Source organism: Diabrotica virgifera, chromosome 8 (assembly GCF_917563875.1).
Source record: "Diabrotica virgifera virgifera chromosome 8, PGI_DIABVI_V3a".
Classification (NCBI taxonomy): Eukaryota; Metazoa; Arthropoda; class Insecta; order Coleoptera; family Chrysomelidae; genus Diabrotica; species Diabrotica virgifera.
In genome coordinates, this window is record NC_065450.1 from 910,170 (window position 1) to 931,750 (window position 21,581).

Below are 21,581 nucleotides of genomic sequence, written 5' to 3' on the forward strand. Positions count from 1 at the left end.
TCGGGGTTAAACAAAAAGAGATTAAAATTCCAAACTTTCTTTACCTTAATTTTCTAAGAACTAATTATCTATGGCTTCTACCTTTCCCGTAATAAACAATCGGTTTAAAATAATAATCCTAAATAACTTTCACTTCACTTTTATTTACAAATGTTTTTAATATTCTTCATGGAAAAATTCATTAAGGAGAAACCACCTTGCGTGAACGCTAACTTCTAATAAATATTTACAAATCAATATACAGGGTGTATCAAATTTATGTGCCCGCGTTATATTAAAAAAATAAAAAATTTTATTCTATCTTTGATTGATAAATTGAAACACAATAATATGTATTATAGGCGAGCGGCAGCAACCCCTAAAACTACGTTATACCGACCACGAAAATCAACTTTACGGTAAATGGCCAATTTTGGCCATTCCTTATGTTTTCGAGATCACTGAATCCGAATGACGATTATTTTCTGCAAAAATGCTAAAAATCAATTTTGATGATTTTTCAACTTAACCTCGCTGTATTTTTGGTCGCTGTAAATATTTCCTTTCGAAAATTTTTACCGTGTCATCTTTGAAGTATTGAGATAACAATGAGGTTTGTCAAAAATGTTTAAACAAATTAAAAGAGGAATTGTTAATTTTTAAATACTTTTTCGTCAGATTTCGTTAGTTTTATGTTTACTTAAAAAAGTTGTAACCTTACAAAGGTTATTGGCTAGCTCAGCCTAGCGTAGGTCCTGTGCTCTGCAACAATAAATCAGTTTTCCAAGGATGTAAGGGAGTTTATTCAATAAAATTCAAAAGTTTTACATATTCATTTATTATTTCTAGGGAAATCAGTCAGATACACATTATTGCTATTTCAAATACCGAAGAAAGAAAATTGAAGATTATGTATTAACAAAAAGAAAAATGTCAAGGAAACTAATTTGTTCAGTAGCACTTTGCTAACACCTGACTGCAAGGGGGCTACTTATCTTTTGCGTCCGTCGAGGGATCTCCGTTGCCGTCCTCAGGTTTTGGAGGGACTTCGGCTCCACGTAGCCTCTGTAGACTGGTGGTGGAGGTGTTCGGATGCAGGTCCTTATTGTAGTGGCATGGGCACTGGTGCAGAACGGCGGCTAGATGGTACTTGATTCATACAGCATGGGAATATGTTCTCCCCAGCGACTAAGAAAAAACAGTGCGTATTACTAGGGGTATAATACCAGAATAAGAAAAGATTAGAAAAAATTATATGAAGGCACTCACTTTTAAGTGGTTAACATATTGAAGAAAAACTAGTACTGACGAATATTTGATGCTCGCTAATTATAATTAATAGTTCGGCATTTAGAAAATAAATATTTGAAGTACGTTAAGAGAATAGGACAGGATCTAGAAAAATTGAAGTGCTGAACTTAATTTTTGAATAGCGAATGGGAACTTAATTTGAATGGAAAGACTACAGAATGTAATGTAAACTAAAACGAAAAGAGGTGAACAGGGAAAGTGTACTTTTGAAGTGTGTAAAACAAATAATTCCTAGCTGAGCGCTTTCGGCTTATAAAGCCATCTTCGTAGCTATGGTCAAAAGGTTCAAAATACCACTATGAAGAGATAGAATATAGAGATAGAAAGAGTAAATGCTTGAATCGAAAATGATGGGCAACAATTTGAACATTTAGGCAGTCACTAAGACTAAGTAAGTAGACTTTTATTTCTTTGTTATATTTTATAGTGTTGTTTGTCTTATTGTTGTTTTAATTAATTATATACGTTTACATCTGGAAAATGTTTATTTGTTTTTTCCAGAGCACACTACTTTTCCTTAACCTCGTTTAGCGGTGACAGTAACAGTTATGTTTAGAATTTACACATTTCCTAAGACATCTCAAAATAGAAAAAAGGTATCGACATACGGTTTTCGGTGTTATGTTGCTAATTTGGAATAATTTTGTAATACAGGATTAAAATGCATACTTGTATTTAATATTTTCAAAAGAAAACTAGATCTCTGAAAATAATTAAATAACGCCTCCTAGCTTGCATATTACTTATTAGTCTTTTTCGAAAATAAGACACTTACATTGACGAAAAAGAGCTGATTTCAACAAGACCAAGTATGCAAAATTCGATTTAGCAGAACAGGACTTACAGCCATTTTTTCATAAGAAGGTTCCCACTCATCCCCACCTATTATTTGCAAAGGTAGACTTAAACGTGTGAAATCAAATATGCGCAGAATTTTATGAAGAATACGATGATTGGATTTCTAGTGCCCTTTCATTAGGTAAATTTTGTAAAATTTTGATTTTTTAATTTTTGATATTCAATTACGCCCTCTAGCGGTGAACCTACAATTATGAAAATAATTTCCAGGATTTTCCCGAGGCAACTTTTGTTATAAATATTTTTTCTCAAAGCTGTACTCTTAACGATTCCTGACAGATATGGCCGAGAGCCATTCTTATTGGGACACCCGGTACATACTTAAATAACTAATATATATTTTGATTCATGAAAATCTTATTTAATCCTTTTTAGAATACAGAACACAACAAACATAACAGTCATACAACCACTATAAATGAATCAGAAATAAAACGACTACTTTCAAAGTCAGACAAATAGAAGGGGAACACTGGCCAAACTTTTCAAAGTAAATGGAACACGACTTCTACGGAACACAAAAAGAAATATGGAGAATTTTCGGTGAACAAAGAACAGAAATAAACGAATTAATAAAAATGAAATACATTTAACAGGAAACATGGGAAACTACTTTCTCTCCCTATTTGCTAAGGGTGATGCTAATCAACCACCATCGCCAGAAGTGACGAAAAACAAAGACATAAACCTTGAGGAGAGAGAAATAAAAGAACCAAAGAAGCATTAAGGAAAACTAAAAAATTATAAATCATAAGAAGAGGACATAATACCAAATGAACTCCTAAAATATGGAGGAGGATATCTGACTAAACAACTATTAAAATTAATCCAAAAAATAATGGAATAAAACAGGATATCACAAGAATTAAGATCAACTATCCTATACCTCCCTTGAAAAAGGGGGAAAATCGGATCCGGTGAAGCACAGAGCAATAATTATTTTATTAAACACACTGAAATTAACAACACACTAAAAGTAAAATCAAACAAACTAAATGAAATTATAACAGTAGCAGAAGATAAACTAGGTTTATGTTTCATGGACATTAAAAAGGCATTTGACAGAGCCAAATTAAAAAACCTTATGAATATATCAAAATTATTAAATATATCTACCGGTGCAACACAATAAAAGTAAAAGTAGCGGAAAAAATAACTGAACCAATGGAAGCTGACAATGGGATAAGATAGGGGATTCCCTGAGTCCTGTATTGTTTAACCTGATCATGGACGACATAATAAAAAAAGTAGGAACAAAAAACGGATACCAAATGAGAGAAAAACAATTTAAAATAATCTGTCATGCAGACAACGCAATACTACAAAGGTTTCAAAGTGAAGATGATAATAATTTATAACGTACGCTGCACAAATTTAATATACCTAACCTTCCGAAAATTTAACATGGTATTCTCCCCATAGATGACAAAATGCATTGTTATAATAGCCAATCTACGAAGATTTAAAACAGGGCTAGAGGGTCAGATAATAAAAAAGTGATGAAGTTTAAATATCTAGGCATCGGTCGTGTAAATCGTTAAATTTTATCTAACAATACCAATTTAAATACGAATTTACAACAAATTTGTATTTTAGAGTATATTATATTTACCTGTTGTGTTAGAAATATTGTTAGACCAAAGCCATCAGTTCCACAAACAGAAGAAGAAAAAGAAGAAAAACCTACGTATTACTACACCCTTCCTCAAAGCACTTACGAGTGGAAAGTTATGTTGCAAAATTTTTCATCAAGTTATCACGGAAAGGGATAAAATGTTAGATTTTTTCTAACGGCGCGACTGCTCCCGGGTTAATATTGACGTGATGAGACAACTGAAAGCTTTTGAGATATTGTTTTTGTGGGAGAATTTTGAATTCAAATTGCCATGGACAGATCATATTACAAACGAAATGGTGTTGCACAGAATAGGAAGAGACGGAGAACTTTTATGCAAAATTAACAGGAGAAATACAGCCTATTTAGGGCACCTACTCAAAAATTATAAAAAGGGGTCCTAGTATGTGGCATACAGAACCGAATCTATATAAAAAAAAAGTTACAAAATGTACCACTTTTAAATCAGAAGTACACCCCGAGAGAAAATTACTATACGGTGACAGTCTGGGAATGGCTCGCGGCTAGACAAAACAGTGGAGATGGTCGTGCGGTCCACAAAATAAAAATAATCTGAAGTTATATAAGGGGCGCCAGGTAAATTGGCCCACAGCCTTCCCTACGTTACTATTTAATAAACCACCAACTTACCAATAGGTTTACTACCAAAATATTAAATATAGTATACAACCTGAATAATTAAAAAAAAATAAATGAAATTGTCTGAGATTAGCAATTATTCAATTTTAATAAATATGTTCCCAAGATATTTGAAAACAATTACTAATTACAATATTTTTTTTTATTTAAACAAAAATGACCCTGCATCAACTACTAAGAGTTATTAGCAGGGGGTACAAACACAAATTACAAGTATTCAATTTCTTACAATGTATATAATTTAAATAATATGTATATTCCATTAAACACTGTAAAATTTAATGTCTTTCAAATATTTCAGCACTTGGTTGAACTGATAGCTTAGTAGATCCTTCATGTTGGTAGAGGGGTTATTTTTTCTTCTTTCTTGGGTGTATGATTTGCATTCTAACAGAATATGTTTCACAGTGATTTGGTTCTTGCAGTTGTGGCAGAAAGGGATGGCTTCTTTATTTATTAAGTGAATATATATGGGTTGGTGTAGTATGTCCTAATCGCAGTCGAGTTATGATTACTTGTTCACAATGTTTGAGTTGGAGTGGTAATGTTGTGCCGACAGTTTGTAGAACATCTTTTAATTTGTTGGATGTGGAATTCCAGTTACTCTGCCATAAGTTGGTAATATGTTTTTTGATGGAGGCTTTATGGTCGTTTCTTGCTAGTATGTTTGACACAGGGATGCTTTTATCTAGTGCAGCTTCATTCGCAAGTTTGTCCACTGCTTCGTTTCCCTTGATTCCCACGTGTTATGGTACCCATAAAAAAGTTATTTCTATGTATTTTGTTGATAGTAATATGAGTTCATTTTTTATTAGCATTATAATTTCATTTGATGGATACAATTGCTGTAAAGCTTTTAGTGTACTTAATGAGTCAGATATTATAATGTAATGAGGTGCGGATTTTCATCTGCAAACTTTCAGTGCGTCTAAAATAGCCAGTGCTTCTCCAGTAAATATGCTACAACTCAGAGGGAGTCGTATTTTAAAATGGTCTGCTCCATGTATGTAAGCCGCTGCTAGTCCTGATTGAGTTTTTGATGCATCAGTGTAAATATGTTCAAAATTTGGATATAGGGATATTATTTCATGGTATGATTGATGTATTACTGTTGGGTTAGTAGATGTTTTGGAAAAGCGAGTAAGGGATGTATTTACAATTGGTGGACTAGTTGACCAAGAGGGGAAGTTTTGGGTTGGATTTATGATGGCACTAAACTGCTCACAGTCGTAACCACTGAATTTTAATCTTTCAGAAAAAGGCAGTGCATTTATAGGTTTATTTCTATAATTAGTGATAAATTTAGGTTTTAAGATATTTGAATGCATAAGATTTTGATGATTTGATGATACACGAGCTGCATAATTTAGTGACAATTGTTGCCTTCGTAAGTGTAAAGGTAATTCGTTAGCTAATACTTGAAGCCTATTGGTTGGGCTAGTTCTAAATGCGCCAAGAGCAATTCTTAGTGACGTTGTTTGAATTGAGTTTAGTTTTTTTTTAATGTAGTTTTTTTGGCGGTATCATAACATATTGAACCATAGTCTAATTTGCTACGTATGAGTGATTGGTATAAGTTTAATAGGGTTCTTGTATCTGCTCCCCACGTACGGTTTGAGAGAATTTTCAGGAGATTAATTCTAGGTTGACATTGTCTTTGCAAGATATTTATATGGCTTTTCCAGTTAAGGGTGCAATCTAGAGTTAACCCCAAGCAATTTATTTCGTTTGTTTCTTTTAGAGTATGTCCATTTAAAGTTAGATTAATATTCTTGATATTTTTCCGTTTGCTGAATAGTATGTACTGTGTTTTTTCAGGAGAAAAGTTAAAACCAGTTTTAAGTGACCATTTTTCCAGCGTGTGTAAAAAGTTCTGCATTACTTAAGACGCACATTCTACACTTCTGCTTTTGTGGTAAATAATCAAGTTGTCTGCGTATAAATTGGCTTTAATCGGTAATCTTATCTCGTCCAGGATGTTATTTATTGCAATCAGAAACAATGTTGGGCTTAAAATGGAGCCTTGCGGAATTCCATTTTCAAGAGAGCGTGGACTAGAGTTATAACCGTTGGCTCTTACTTCAATGTGTCTATGAGTTAAGAAATTTTGTATAAAAGCTAGTGTGTGACCCTTAATTTCAAATTTTTGTAGTGTTTTTAAGATGTTATATTTCCATGCAGTGTCGAAAGCTTTATAGATATCAATAAAGACAGCTAGTAATTTTTGATTGTGTAGAAATGCTTCATGGATTTCAGACTCAAGCGATACTAAGTTGTCGGTAGTGGATCTGCCTTTACGAAAACCACTTTGATAGGGGGACAATAACTTTGAGTTTTCTAAATGCCATACTAGTCTGTTATTTATAATCTTTTCCATTAGTTTACACATACTACATGTCAAGGAGATTGGACGATATGACAAGGGATCGACTTTAGGTTTGTTGGGTTTAAGAACTGGGATGATAATTGCATGGCACCATATCTTGGGAAATATATTATTGAAAAATATTGAGTTAAATAAGTCAAGGAGGATAAGTTTAGCTGATTCTGGAAGATTATTTAAGAAAATAGGTGGAATATCATCTGGGCCGGAAGTGGTATTTTTAAGGCAATTTAGAGAGTAATCAAATTCTTGTTGAGTTATGTTTTCATTTAGGGGCGATTTGCTGTCATAGATTGAAATTTTAAAGGATTCTTCATGATTTTTATATTTAATGAAATTTGAGTTTAGGTTTCTATCACTAGAATTTAGTCGATACACATCGGCTAATACGTTAGATATGTCTTTTTTGTCGGTAATAAGGTTATTATTGTAAGAATGAGTATTAATATTGATGTAGTTGTTTGATCCTTTAAGGTTTCGGATCTTTTTCCAGATGGTCTCGATAGTAGTTGAGGGGTTTATTGAGGCAACATAATTATGCCAAGACTCCCTTGTGCTTTTTTTAATTAAATATCGAGTTTTTGCCCTAAGCTTTTTAAATTCCAGTAGATTAGCATCAGTTTTATGTTTTTAAGAATATTTAGTGCGTGTTTGCTTGCAGATAATGATTTGGCAATCTGATCATTCCACCAGGGGACCGGTGTCCTATTAAACGTTTTTGTTTTACCGATAGCTTTATGCGCTGCCGATATACATAATTATGTTTTTTAATGTACACATGTTTTTGTCAATATTTTTATTTAATGTGAAGTTGCATAGTTTTTCATCAATGTACTGCTGAAAAAGGTCCCAATTAGCGGTTTTTATTTTCCACGTCTGGTAAATTGGATGTGTTGTTTCTTGTTTGTCATTTAGGATGTCAATTATGATTGGAAAGTGATCACTGTCATATAAGTATTTTAGTGTATTCCGTTGTAATATAGTTGCCAGTGATGGACTGCATAGTGAGATATCAATAGATGAAAGATTCCCATTATAGGAATTAAACCTGGTGGGTTCCCCAGTATTCATAAGTATTAGATTTAAAATTATTGATTGTGTTTTGTAATAAGTTCCCGCATTTGTCTGTTTTTGAATTTCCCCAAGTGGTGTTATGACAGTTTGTATCTCCTAGTAAGATTAGTGGAGGCTTTATCTGATGTAGTAAATTATTTACCTCTTGTATTTGACTTTCATGTGGGTGTGGAATATATATATATATATATATTGATGCACGTTAAGTTGTGACTTCCGGTATACAGAAGAGGCTGTCTGGCTTCCACCTTTTCTACTTGGGATTATTTTTTAAAAATTGTATATTTGATAAGAGGGGGGGTGCTACGATAGATCCACATATTGAGGGGAAAGGATTTACCATAATAAATTTTGTATATATATAGGTATATACGGAAGCGGACATAATACGTTGTGGCTTCTGTAAATAGGGTAGTTTAAGTCGCGTTGTCACTTCCAGCGATGTTGTCATGTTTTTGGAAGTCACAACGTCTCTTCTGCCAAATTTACCTCGTAGTTTGAGCGTGATCTGTTATCTTAGAGTCTCACACTTGGCAGTGGAATTCATTGGTATCTAGCGTTCCAATAAGAATGTCTTCTTTTTAAAGTGCCTACCCGTTCCGGATGTTGGCGATCATCATGGCTATCTTGACTTTGTTTACCGCAGCGCGGGACAGTTCAGTGGTAGCCATGTTATACCACGTTCGTAAAGTTTACCACTTTTACCACGTCCTCTTTTACCACTTACCTTCCGTTGAAAAATCCGTTGGAGAAGGCGGTAACATTCTTGATTTCTCATTACATGTCATTTTCGCATTGGAAATCGAAATTGGTTAATTGGCTTAATTGGTTAATTGGTTAAACGGCTTAATTCTATATATAAAATATCATTAATATTATATAGTTTAACTGTAATAATAATTGTTACAATAATTAAAACTATGCATTAGTCAATTACAGCTGAACATAATTCTGTAAATGAATATGAGTCTGTAATTCGGACCCCCGGAGAATTACAGAGGAATTAATTTATTAAACACAACACTAAGTGATAACAAACACACTGAATACAATTATAAGATTAGCAGAAGAACAACAAGGTTTTAGGTCGGGAAGATCATGCACCGACGCTATATTTATAATGAGGCAGATTCAAGAGAAATCAGTAGAATACAACAAACCGGCATACTTATGTTTCGTCGATTTTAAAAAGGAATTTGACAGAGTCAAATTAAAAGACGTTATCCATTTATTGTACGCAAGAGAGGTACCTCTAGGAATAATTAAAACGATCGAAAATATCTATCAGAACAACACGATCAGAGTAAAAGTAGATAAAGGACTAACTCACCCAATTGAAGCTGACAATGGGATAAGACAGGGAGACTCCCTGTCTTGTTCTCTATTGTTCAACCTGATCATGGATGAAATAATAAAAAAAAAAGTAAGAACAAAAGACAGATACCAAGTGGGAGAAAAACAACTTAAAATAATCTGCTATGCAGACGACGCAATACTAATCTCTCAAAGTGAAGATGATTTACAACGTAAGCTGCACCAATTTAATATAACCGCTAGAAAATTTAACATGTTGATTTCCCCAAAAAAGACTAAATGCATGGTTATAACAACAAATTTAGTTGTAAATTAGAGCTGGACGGTCAGATAATAGCACAAGTCATAGAGTTTAAATATCTAGGCATCACACTATCTAGCTCTATCTACGGAAAGCTCGAAACCGAAGTACAAGCTCGGGTGAATAAAGTAAACAGAGCCGCAGGCTGCCTAAATGACACAATATGGAGAAATAAAAATATCGGAAAAGAAATGGAAGGCAGAATTTACAAAAGAGTCCTCAGACTAATAATGACATACGCGACAGAAACACAACCTGATACAGAAAGGACAAAAAGAATGCTAGAAACAGCAGAGATGAAAACACTTCGAAAAATCGATGGTAAGACACTATGTGATAGAGCCAGAAGTGCAGATATATGTATACGACAGAGATGCAAGGTGGACAACATTAATAACTGGGTGAAAAACAGAAGATTAGAATGGTGGAATGACCACAAAAGCCGAATGACAATAAACAGAGTAGTAAGGACGGCGAGAGACGGTTCCCCAATAGGAAGGCGATCAGTGGGAAGACCACGAAAACGATGGAATGACAACTTACTGGAGTCACATTGAAAAACAGACAGAGTTATGTCTACACAAAAAGATGAAGAAGAAGAATAAATGAATATAATGAATAAAATGATGCTAGGTAATAGTAATTTCAACAAACATTTTTAGTGATTTTATTTTAGCTCCAGGTTATTGTTGGAGTTGGAGTTTACTAACGACATTTTAAATTTAATAATATAATATTGAATAATAAAATATTATGAACAATATAAAGGTAGATACACTCCGGCCAAGAAAATCGAGCTTAGTAACAAATAAAAAACAAAATGTTGCAAATCCTATAATTGCAAAAAACGCTCAGGGAGTTTGTCAGTGATCCAAAGTCAGTGTCAGTGTCAGTTTTTTTAACAGTAACAGTGATCCAAAAAATTTTTTACGGCACAAAAATAGCAACTGTAACAATTTGTTTAAAACATTTTTAGAATTTTTAAGTGCTTATTTTCCGAGCTCTGTTAATATGATGTATTTCTACACACGTTTAAAGCAAAAAACTTTTAATAATTAGATACAATTATTCTATTATAGAGTGAACTCTCCCTTGGATGGACAGTAGTTGATCCGCATAAACTGTCCGTTTAAGGCAGGTGTCCGTTTAAGGGAAAAATAAATATGATATAATTATTTATTTTTAATGAGAAATAAGCCACAATTTTACTAAAAAAAATTATTTCATTAACGTTTCGACGCCCAAGTCGGGTGTCATCAAAATAAATATTACTATAGTAACAATGTATTACTAGAGTAACATTTTGTATTTTGACAACGACAAATATAAAAATGCCACAAGGAAATAGCTTCAGAACAACAATGAATATGTTAATTTAAAATTTTTAATAACTTTAATAACTAAAATTATTTCAGTTACTTTAATTATATGTACATATAGGTTGATGGCTCAGATCATGCACAAAATTTATTGTGAAATTTAATCCGAAAATAATTTACGAAATTTTTACCAAACCGCTAAGACCTACAAATTAATACAATGACGGCTATTGAACCCAAATATTTTCATTCGACAATTAAGTTAAGATTCATATTTCAGTCAAAACACAAAAATTTATCGAGGTATTTATTATCAGAGTAATAATGGGGTCAGCAATTCTTTCATGGATCGACATACACATTAAAATTTTGCTTGCGTTGCTAACAGTTAAAAGATGTGAACAGATTTGTATTACATAATTAATATAGCGTAAACAGTATTCATACCTAATATCAAATATCACTCGTGTAAAGATCTGTTAGCCCGATCAAGGAATACAAAACTTATCGAAAACCTCCAAAAAATAAATTAAGAATGATTTGGGAATAGGTAGTTGAAATTGTCTATTATTATATAAGAAAATGTTTACAATTCTACATCTCCTCCATTTTACAAAAATGGAGGGGAATACACCCTTCTTGGGGTTGAAAATATACATTCAAAATAAGTCCGGAATTGGATAAAATAACTAATTCTAAGCAACTTTTGTTCTATAGAGTTTTTTCACTAAGTCAATACTTTTCGAGTTATTTGCAAGTGAATATGTTCATTTTTATGCTTATGAACGGTTTTTCGCAAATAACTCAAAAAGTAAGTATTTTATCGAAAAATGTATTCTTAGCAAAAATATAACTTATAAAAAAGTGAAACAAATGGTGTACACATGAAGTCTGTTGACCCAGTAGAAGCAGAGTTGTAGCTAATGAGGAGTAGGTCCTTCTTCGTCAAATTTCAAATCAAATGTTTCGACGTGAAATAACCAAAAAACGAAGCATTTTTCAGGGAAAATAAATTACAACTTTTTTAAAGTGTTTAAAAAAAGGTTTATTTTTGTTTTTTAAAAGAACTTTTAACGTTAAAAGTAAGTGAGTTACGCTCAAAATATTGTTACGCAAATAAAAGGGCTCAACCCTTTCTATTTTTTTGTATAAAGATCGCGAAAATCACCCCCTAATTAGCATCTCAAATAAATTTAATCGTTACCGCTTCACACTTTACTTTTCTTATGTATTCTTTATATGATCTGTAAGTTTCATCGGTTCAAAGTGCTTCTTTTTGAAAAGGCTTTAGTTAAAATGGCTTGAACAAGTCACTAATCACGAGTGTATGCAAATTTTGAAGTCTTAGCATAACCAATTTTTGTCTACCATGAAAACAAAAAATCCAAAATAATCAGAAAAGCAAAACGTACATTTTATTACTGTTTGAGATTTTTGGCATTACTAATAATTTTCAGTTATTTTGAAAAAAAAAGGAATTTTTTTCAAAATCAGAAAAAAATTTTTATTTTAAAACCAATTTTTTTTCAAAATTGAACAGTTTGAACCAATAAAACTTATAGATCATTATAAAGAATACATAAACAAAATACCTTGTGAAGCAGTAACGATTTATTTTATTTGGGATGCTAATTAGGGGGTGATTTTCGCGATTGTTTTTACCAAAATATAAAAGGGAGCAAAAATATTTTGAGCGTAACTCACTTACTTTTAATGTTAGAAGTTAAAAAAAAAACAAAAATAAACCTGTTTTTAAACACTTAAAAAATTTTAATAAGTTTTCCCCGGAAAGTGCTCCGTTTTTTGGTTATTTCACTTTGAAATATTCGATTTGGAATTGGACGAATAAGGACCTACTTTTCATTAGTTACAACTCCGCTTCTACTGGGTATACAGATTTCAGCGTACTCCATTCTTTTCACTATTTATAAGCTATATTTTTACAAGAATATCTTCTTCGATAAAATACTTACTTTTTGAGTTATTTGCGAAAAACCGTCTAAAAACATGTTTTTTGTTGTTAAAAATGAATATATTCACTCGCAAATAACTCTATATTTTTCACCCCCGAGAAGGGGTATTCCCCTCCATTTTTGTAAAATGAAGGGTGTGTAGAGTAGTCAACTTTTTCTTATATAATAATAGACAATTTCAACTACCTATTCCCAAATTTTCATCCTTTCTTTATTTTTTTTTGGGTCAGATTATTCTTTGATCGGGCTATGTATCAATTTGAAACGATAAAAAATGACCTACAGTATCATACGCAAAGCATGCGAAACATGGGTGCTGAAAAGTCAGAAACAGACCTTTTAGAAAGATTGAAGAGAAAAATGCTAAGAGCAATATAATATGGAGGTGCGAAAATAGATCAGTGGAGAAGAAGAACCAATAAAGAATTGGAAGAACTGTATAAAGAGCCAACGATAACGATGACGATCAAAGCACAGAGAATAATATTTGGGGCAAATCGAAAGAATGAGAAGTAAAATGCCAAAATGGTACTCTTACGTAGACCATAACAAAAGAGAAGGAAAGGCAGGCCAAGAGAAAGATGGGAGGACAGTGTGTACGAAGACCTGAAGAAAAGTAACATTGAGAGATGGAAACAACTAGCATTGAACTGAAGGAGAGGGGAGTAGGTGGTGAAAGATTGTATAAATGGGGACTGAATTGGAATTATATAAAATTTATAAGACTAAAATAAAATATAATCAGAAATGTAAACGTTTTATTCCTAGGCCAACAAGGAATATTGAGCTTAATAAATAATAAAAAATGTAGTTTTATATCGTAAAATGTTTGGAAAAAGTTCTTCATTTTATATTTGCTATCCACATTTGCGGATACGTGCTGTCGTTCACGGATGGGTGCTGTCGCCACAATTGTTCAATGTGTACTCCCAACTAATATTTCAGGAGGCACTATGGGAAAGAATTGAAGGTGTAAGGATTGGAGGGAGCATCATTAATAACATAAGATTTGCAGACGATACCGCAATCATGGCAGAGAATATAGACAATTTACAAATTCTCCTAGATATCATTAAGAGAGAAAGCAAAAAGATGGGACTAACAATGAATATAAATAAAACCACATTAATGGTGATCTCAAAAAACCCTGTTGACAACATACATCTGACATTGGAGGTAAACCGATAGAAAGAGTCGAGAGGTATAAATACCTAGGAGCAATTATAAACTCACAATTAGATCAAGATGAGGAAATAAAGGTGAGAATAGAAATAGCTCAAAAAGGATTTATAAAATTCAAGTTAATGTTTACAAATAAGAAATTGAGTATGGACATTAGATTGAGGTTCGTCGAATGTTATGTTTGGTCGCAACTACTATATGGGGTAGAAGCTTGGACTCTAAAAGCACAATCCGTAAAAAAATTGGAGGCATTCGAGATGTAGCTGTATTCGCGGTGTGCAAGTACTTGGAAGGGAAACGAGAAACGACCGTGCGCGAGTCGCGGAGAATATTTCAACTATCTTAAATAATTCATATTGTCAATTGAAATTGTCAAATTGACGTATATTTCATACCTTCTGTCATTGAAGCAGAAAAATTATATATTGCTCCACAATATTTATATGATATGCACTTATTATATAAAGGTAAATTTAATTAATTGTATTTTGCTTGCAGTACTCCATTTTAATAACTAATTTTATTTACTACATACAATTGTTTACGTTTGCATAGCATAACCTGCATCTTATTTTTTCTTCTTATTATTTTTTTGGACTATGGCCTTGACAATTATCCAGCAACCAGGACTAATATAATTGGCCAATATAATTAAAAGTGCGAATAAAAGTACAGAGCGTAGAAATAGAGGTCGCTTTGCCGAACTTGCACGGTCCCAATAGGCGTATTCTGAAAATTCCTTGGACTGCAAAAGTCTCAAACGAAGAAGTGTTAAGAAGAATTGGACATGGCAGGATATGAACACAATTAAAATAAGAAAAACATCGTATCGGGGCCACATACTTCGTAACTATAAATACTCTCTGCTACACGTCATCATGCAAGGAAGAGTAGAGGGGAAAAAGGTTTGGGAAGAAAGAAGAAATCATTGCTGAGGAATATCAGAGATTGGACTAACCTCAGTGTTGAACAGATATTTCACTTTGCAAAAGACAGAGAAGCGTTTAAAAAGGTGATCGCCAACCTTGGTTAGAAGACGGCCTAAGAAGAAGAAGATCCGCATTTACACATAATTTTTACTGTCAACGTCCGGTGTTGAGTGTCAGTTGTCAGTTGAAGGGTACAGGTTCATATATCGCCGAATTATTTTTGTTTGAAAAACCGTCCATATAGAGGAGGTGCCCGGCAAAGGGAGGTGTCCGTTAAGAGAGAGTTTACTGTATTTCATATTATTACTAGAATTTATTACTTTATTAGAACTATTTATCACTTTTGATTCATTGTTTCAATTTTTTTGTGGGTTTTTATACTTTTATTACTTCCAAAGTAACAATCACTAAAATTGACTTTTCAGCCTAGGTCCAAAATACCTATACGCGATTTTCGGCAATTTCGTGAAATGAAAATAATATTTACCTACATTTATTTTTTAATAAGGTTTTTAAAAAATAATTTAGATTATTTAATGGACACTTTGAATTTTGTACATGTATAATATACTAATTATAGAGATAATATATTTAATTTAACGCTAACTATGAAAGTAAAGCAGATCTGCTATTACTCATATTTAAATAACAGCTGCACAAAATACTACGACCGCAAATCTATAACAATTACATGTTTGGCGTCTGGGAACGTTTAGACAGCGTTGCCAAATAACGGAAGTCACAACGAGCGGTGTGGTATACGGAAGTCCCTACGCGTTGTGTATATCACGTGTATTCTCGTACGGGAGCGACACTAGCGCTGGTGATATACCGTCGTACTAAAATCTGATCTTATGAGTATATTAGATACGATGTGACTTCTAGTGAAATTTTTGATATAAGCCTTCTAATACCATCTAGTAGCCAAATTCGTAAAAATTTAGGCAAAACGTTGTGACTTCCGAAATCGGAAGTCATAACGGTATATATGAAGTGACAACGTATTACGAGAATCTACTTTGGAAGTTACATGGATACATGTATCAATATATATATATATATATATATATATATATATATATATATATATATATATATATATATATATATATATATATATATATATATATATATAAGAAATACTGGATATTAGTGACTGTCAATATCAACAAACAAGTGGTTTATTAGGGTTGCAGTCAGAAGTTTGGCCAGGATATCAAAGAAACACTCTTTTGACTTTTTGTCTAGCTTTCGGGGTTGTTTGACCCCTTTATCAAGACTCTGTAATATAAAACAAAAATGTAAGTATTTTAAAATATTACATTGTTTTAGTAAACCTACTAGTCGTTGAGATTATTAAAGAGAAGCTTGATGATGCTCAACATTTCAAATTAACACAAATATTGAAAACAGAAAACAAAGGACACAATACATTTTAAAATTTTTGAATAATTAGCAGAAATACAATAATTATTCTGTCATGTTAACCTACTGATAATGTAAGTCAAAAACTCTGACACATAGAGAACAGAAAGAAGAAACAATCAAATTAAAAAGTATCAAATAAAAAAGTAATTAAGTGTTATGATTATTGTGGTTCTTTTTAAAACATCAGAGGCCCATACAAGGTGTGTTCAAATTCACTAACTGTACTTAAGAGTATGCAACTCATTATACGTCCATGTGTGTTTTGTAAAACAAACAAGTATTTTTATGTTTTGGTTTTTAATGTTGCGCAAGTAGATAACAATATATGTTGCTAAGTTTTTCTATATCTGATTTTTTATTTATACATGAGTTGCTAGATTTTATGCAACACATTTCCACAAAAACGCGTTTACAGTGGTTTGTTTCTCTATGTGTCAGAGTTTTTGACTTACATTATCAGTAGGTTAACATGACAGAATAATTATTGTATTTCTGCTAATTATTCAAAAATTTTAAAATGTATTGTGTCCTTTGTTTTCTGTTTTCAATATTTGTGTTAATTTGAAATGTTGAGCATCATCAAGCTTCTCTTTAATAATCTCAACGACTAGTAGGTTTACTAAAACAATGTAATATTTTAAAATACTTACATTTTTGTTTTATATTACAGAGTCTTGATAAAGGGGTCAAACAACCCCGAAAACTAGACAAAAAGTCAAAAGAGTGTTTCTTTGATATCCTGGCCAAACTTCTGACTGCAACCCTAATAAACCACTTGTTTGTTATATATATATATATATATTACAAATGTTTATTTTCATTTTGTATATGACCTGAACTGCAACGGCTTAGAGATTGGTATTTAGATTAATAAGCTTAGCTTCAATATCATTTCTGACAAAGATAGCCACGCCCCCACTGGCGTGTTCTGTACTTCTATTTTTTAGAAAGGGAGTATAATTTTTTAAGTTTATTACAGAATCCTCTTTGAAGTGAGTTTCTTGTATATACAGTATTAGGGGAGAATATTTTTGCATTAATAGTTTGAGTGATTCGAGGTGAGCGAAATACCCATTTGGGTTCCATTTGGGTTCCGGTCTCTTCCGTTGAAGATGTGTGAGTGGGGTTAAGTTTTTTCTTTAATCTGGTGATTTTGTTTTTTAATTTAGAGTTGTGAGAGTAACAATGAATAAAGTTAAGGATATTGGTTAATTAGGAAAGTTCATTTGAGTAGTTCGTTGAGACAGTTTCAGGATGTTTAGCATGAAGAGTATTAACTAGAAAGTCGCTTGCTTCATTAAAATTTAATGTGAACGGGGGTGATCGGTTTTCAATTTTGTCTTTTATCAATTCTAGAAAAGAAATAATGTCGTCGTCAGAGGTTTAGTTTGTTTTTTAGGTTTTTTTAGTTTATGTGTGATAGGAGAAGCAAAGATTTGTGAGTCCGTTTCTGGGTTATTTTGGTCAATGTCAGGTGAGGATGAGATTTGTCTCTTGAGTAGATACTAGAGTATGTTGTTTGTTAATATGAACTGAAGGTTGCAGAGTTACAGTTTCAGCAGGTTTATTAATATTATTTAGATTTGATGATATTGTTTCTTTTGGTAAGGAGGGTTGACTTATGTTTTCTATAGTTTCAGTTATGATGGCGTTCGTTTCCATGTTTTGTTGTGTTTCAGGATCTCTTTCCTCTGTTTCAGGTGTCGTATTTGGAGAGGTTTCTGAGGGTATGTTTGAGGAGTTAGCAGTTGTTATGATGGGACAATTTGTATCGTTGTGTCCAATAGTTTTGCACTTAGAGCAGTTTAGTCCATCGATAGAGAGTAATAAACATTAAGTTGTATTGTGGAATACATTGAAGGAGTCAGGAATGGAGGTATTATCCAAGGGAGAAATAAATACTTGCCTTCTGAAGCTTAGGACGTGGCTATATTCGGTTTCTGTCATACCCACTCTTAAGAAAGTCATCTTGGAAACTGCAGCAATGCCTAAGTTTTGTAATTCTGCTTCAATGATATTGTTTGGAACTGAAGGACATGCGTTAGAAATTGCAAGTCGTTGTGCTGGTGTGATTAGTCTTCTTATCTCTATTTGTGACTCATTTATATTAATAGATTTGTAAGAATGAAGAAGCATATCGACTGTGTTTTTGGTAGAGAGGTAGATACATATTCTGTTCTTTGGAATTCTAGATGCAAACAAGACGTTACGTGGACCAACCAGTGATCCAATTGCTACGATGTAATTGTAGATTTTGATGCCTTCGATACTGGAGAGAACTACTGCTTGGTCCTGTGTTGGGTGTTTGAACGTATTACTACGTTGGAATAACCGTTTTTTGGTGTATTTGGTGTATTTGAAGTAGAAGTAGTCATGTTGTTAATTGAAGTCATTTTTATCTTATTTCCTGCGTTGCCGCAGGTCCGGTCCTGTCACCGGCCAAAGAACCGGCGTGGATCAAATCCGAACGGTTCCAAAAAACCAGTAGGTTGAACTTGATTCGAATTGTATAGGTTATATTTACTACTTTAATATCTTATATAAAGGTTTTTGTTACTCACGTCAGGTCGAGTCGATTGGCATCAGCACTGCACTATTATTTATTGATAGAATTTAAGAATATACAATTTTTGTTCCGTATTTTACATTTAAATATTGAAAAATATCAGAGCGGTTTAAAACGTGGTATAATCATGCCACTGTCAGAGCCGTCTCCTACAATATTTTATATAACTTTACCATAGGTTTAATAAAAAAAGGATATAAAAATGCGGCTTCTACTTGCCTAACAAAAATGCATATTATGTTATTTCTATTTAATTGCACGGTACAAGGTAAGACGTATCAAAATTACCGGACGCTAAGAGGTGTGTGGTTCAATACCAACAAAAAAATAATTAACCCAAATAGGACACCACGAGAGCTCAAGTGCGTGCGCAGACAATAATATAAAAAATAAATCTATTTCAAATATTTACCCCCCTTAGACGCAGTTTACAAAGTTATACTAGGTATGTGTAAATATTAAACGAATAAACTAAACCGCAAATAATCTTTAAAAACTGTGTATAGTATTTGTAAATATCAAAATAAAAACAAACCGCAAATAATCTTAAAAAAAAACTATTGTATCCCATAAACAAATCAGACGGCGCGGCGCTTAAATTTTCCGTCGAGAATTAATTTATCGATCCATACCTCGAATATTCAATCAAATATATACTTCACTATCATCAATGTATAGATTTGCGTGTAAAGATTTTTTGTGCTTTGTAGAAATGCTAACATTGAGTGTCCCCGTTTAGGAATTCGTCCTCTTCAGGGTTTGTGGTGAATGTGATTTGTAGTCGAACAACAAGCAAACAATGGTCGCAAAAGCAAACAGTCCGAAAAACCACAGGGGAAAGTGTGGTGGTCCTGGTGTTCCTGGGTTATGCCGGACGGTGGTGGTCCAGAAGGCTATCAGAAACAAAGAAGAAAGCATGATGGAGTTGATGTTGGTTCCATAGACATATGTGTGTACTGTCCGTGCTTTGTCCTCGACCACCCCTCTAGAAGCCATTGTACAACGACAGGCGAACCTGCGTCCCTCGTCGGCGGTCAAGAGGTGGCTTTTGAGCGCGGCGTGGACAGTGTGAGTTCGAGTGTAGAAAATAGTTGCGGCTATTTTCTTGGAACGGACAGGTATAATTGTGCAATGAAGTTGGGAAACCGCAAAAAACCAACTTCTCCCTGTTCGGGGTAAGGATCAGGATTAGACGTAGAGGGTGCGGAAGGCTAGCGGGGCAGCCGGAAGATCGTCAATTCATGTTTGCATTAGAATGGACGGTGGATGCAGTTTTTTCCGTTTTGGACTTTCGACTGCGTACGTGGCCAGAAGAAGAACAGGAACGTTTTAGAGTGTTTTGGGTGTCGGATTGGGGACCGTTGATAACTTTTGTTGTGAAGTTCCTGTTCAGTGAGAGTATCCTCTCAGTGATTTTGGAAACGTTTGAAATGTTATGGATTTCGTTGCTGGGATATCTCCAGTGCTTGTAGTTCACTGCACGCATGATTTTACGTTCCGCTCGCAACAACGCGCGATTTTGAATACGATTGAATAGGCAGTAAAGGCCTGATTTGTATTCGATGACGGGTCGAATATAGGTTTTATAAGTGTGTATGAGAGTCTTTCTGTGTGTCTTGCCAATTGCCCCAGCGAGAGGATTAAGGAGTCTGGCTCTATTCCTTACCCTATCTAAAGTTGCCTTTAGGTCTGCGTCCCAGTTGAGTCTTGGTGAACAGGACTCCCAAGTAGTTAGTAGTCGGGCTGAGCAAGAGCCTTTCTCCCGTCAAACTCAGTGGGTATTGGTCGTGATCATTTCTGATGATTTTGTGTGACACAGAGGGAGCGCGAAACACAATGGTTGTTGTTTTATTCGCGTTTAGTGTGACTCTCCACTTATTGCACCATTCTTCGACCACGTTCAACAGAGTCTGTGCTCTTCTATGAATAAGTGGTGGGTTATATCGCGAGGTTTTTACGAGCAGAGCCGTGTCGTCAGCGTACAGAAACAGACGAGTACCTGAAATATTTTGATTAGAGAGGTCACTGTTGTAGATGATGTACAACAGTGGTGCTAGGACTGAACCTTGGGGGACACCAGCTTGTGGAGTGAATGGGGTAGACTTGTGATCGCTTACTTTTACTCTGACAATTCGATTGTGAAGGTATGAGTGTACAATTTTGGTAAATTGTAATGGTAGCCCGATGTCCATAAGCTTCCGAACAAGTCCGTCGTGCCAGACATGGTCGAAAGCTTTCTGCACATCTAGGAAGGTGGCTATAGCGAATAAACCATTGTTGATGGTTTGAGTAACTTTAGTTGTGAAATCGATTAATGCATGTTTAGTAAATTTACCGGATTGGAATCCATATTGATATTTTGGAATGATGTTGTGGGCTTCGAGAAAGTTATTGAGCCTTTCTTTTAGGGTTAGCTTAAGAACTTTTCCCAGAGTGTTTATTAAAGAGATAGGTCTATAGGATTCCACGTCGGTTCGGGGTTTGCCTTTTTTCAAAAGCATGATAGTGTTAGCCACTTTCCAAGGAGTAGGGAAGTAGCTGTTTTTGAGACATGCATTGAATATTTTAGTGAGAAGAGGGATGATACTCTCAGGAAGTTTCTTGAGGCACCTTCGGTTGATGCCATCAGGTCCGGGAGCGCTGTTTTTACCTTGTTGGCAAAAGCTCTCCGTTTCCCTGTTTGTGAGGG

General features: G+C 33.8%; 1 protein-coding gene and 1 long non-coding RNA gene across 16 annotated transcripts in view; both read right to left on the reverse strand.

The window, feature by feature from the left end:
* The window catches only part of LOC114337883 (prominin-1), a 940,102-nt gene that overhangs the window by 427,670 nt on the left and 490,851 nt on the right, over nt 1-21,581 (reverse strand). The window lies entirely within an intron of this gene.
* LOC126889878 (uncharacterized) lies at nt 802-18,992 on the reverse strand. The gene is made up of 2 exons (XR_007700202.1): nt 18,888-18,992; nt 802-1,167 (listed from the first exon to the last, which is right to left on the reverse strand). It is a non-coding gene; the product is annotated as an uncharacterized LOC126889878 (long non-coding RNA).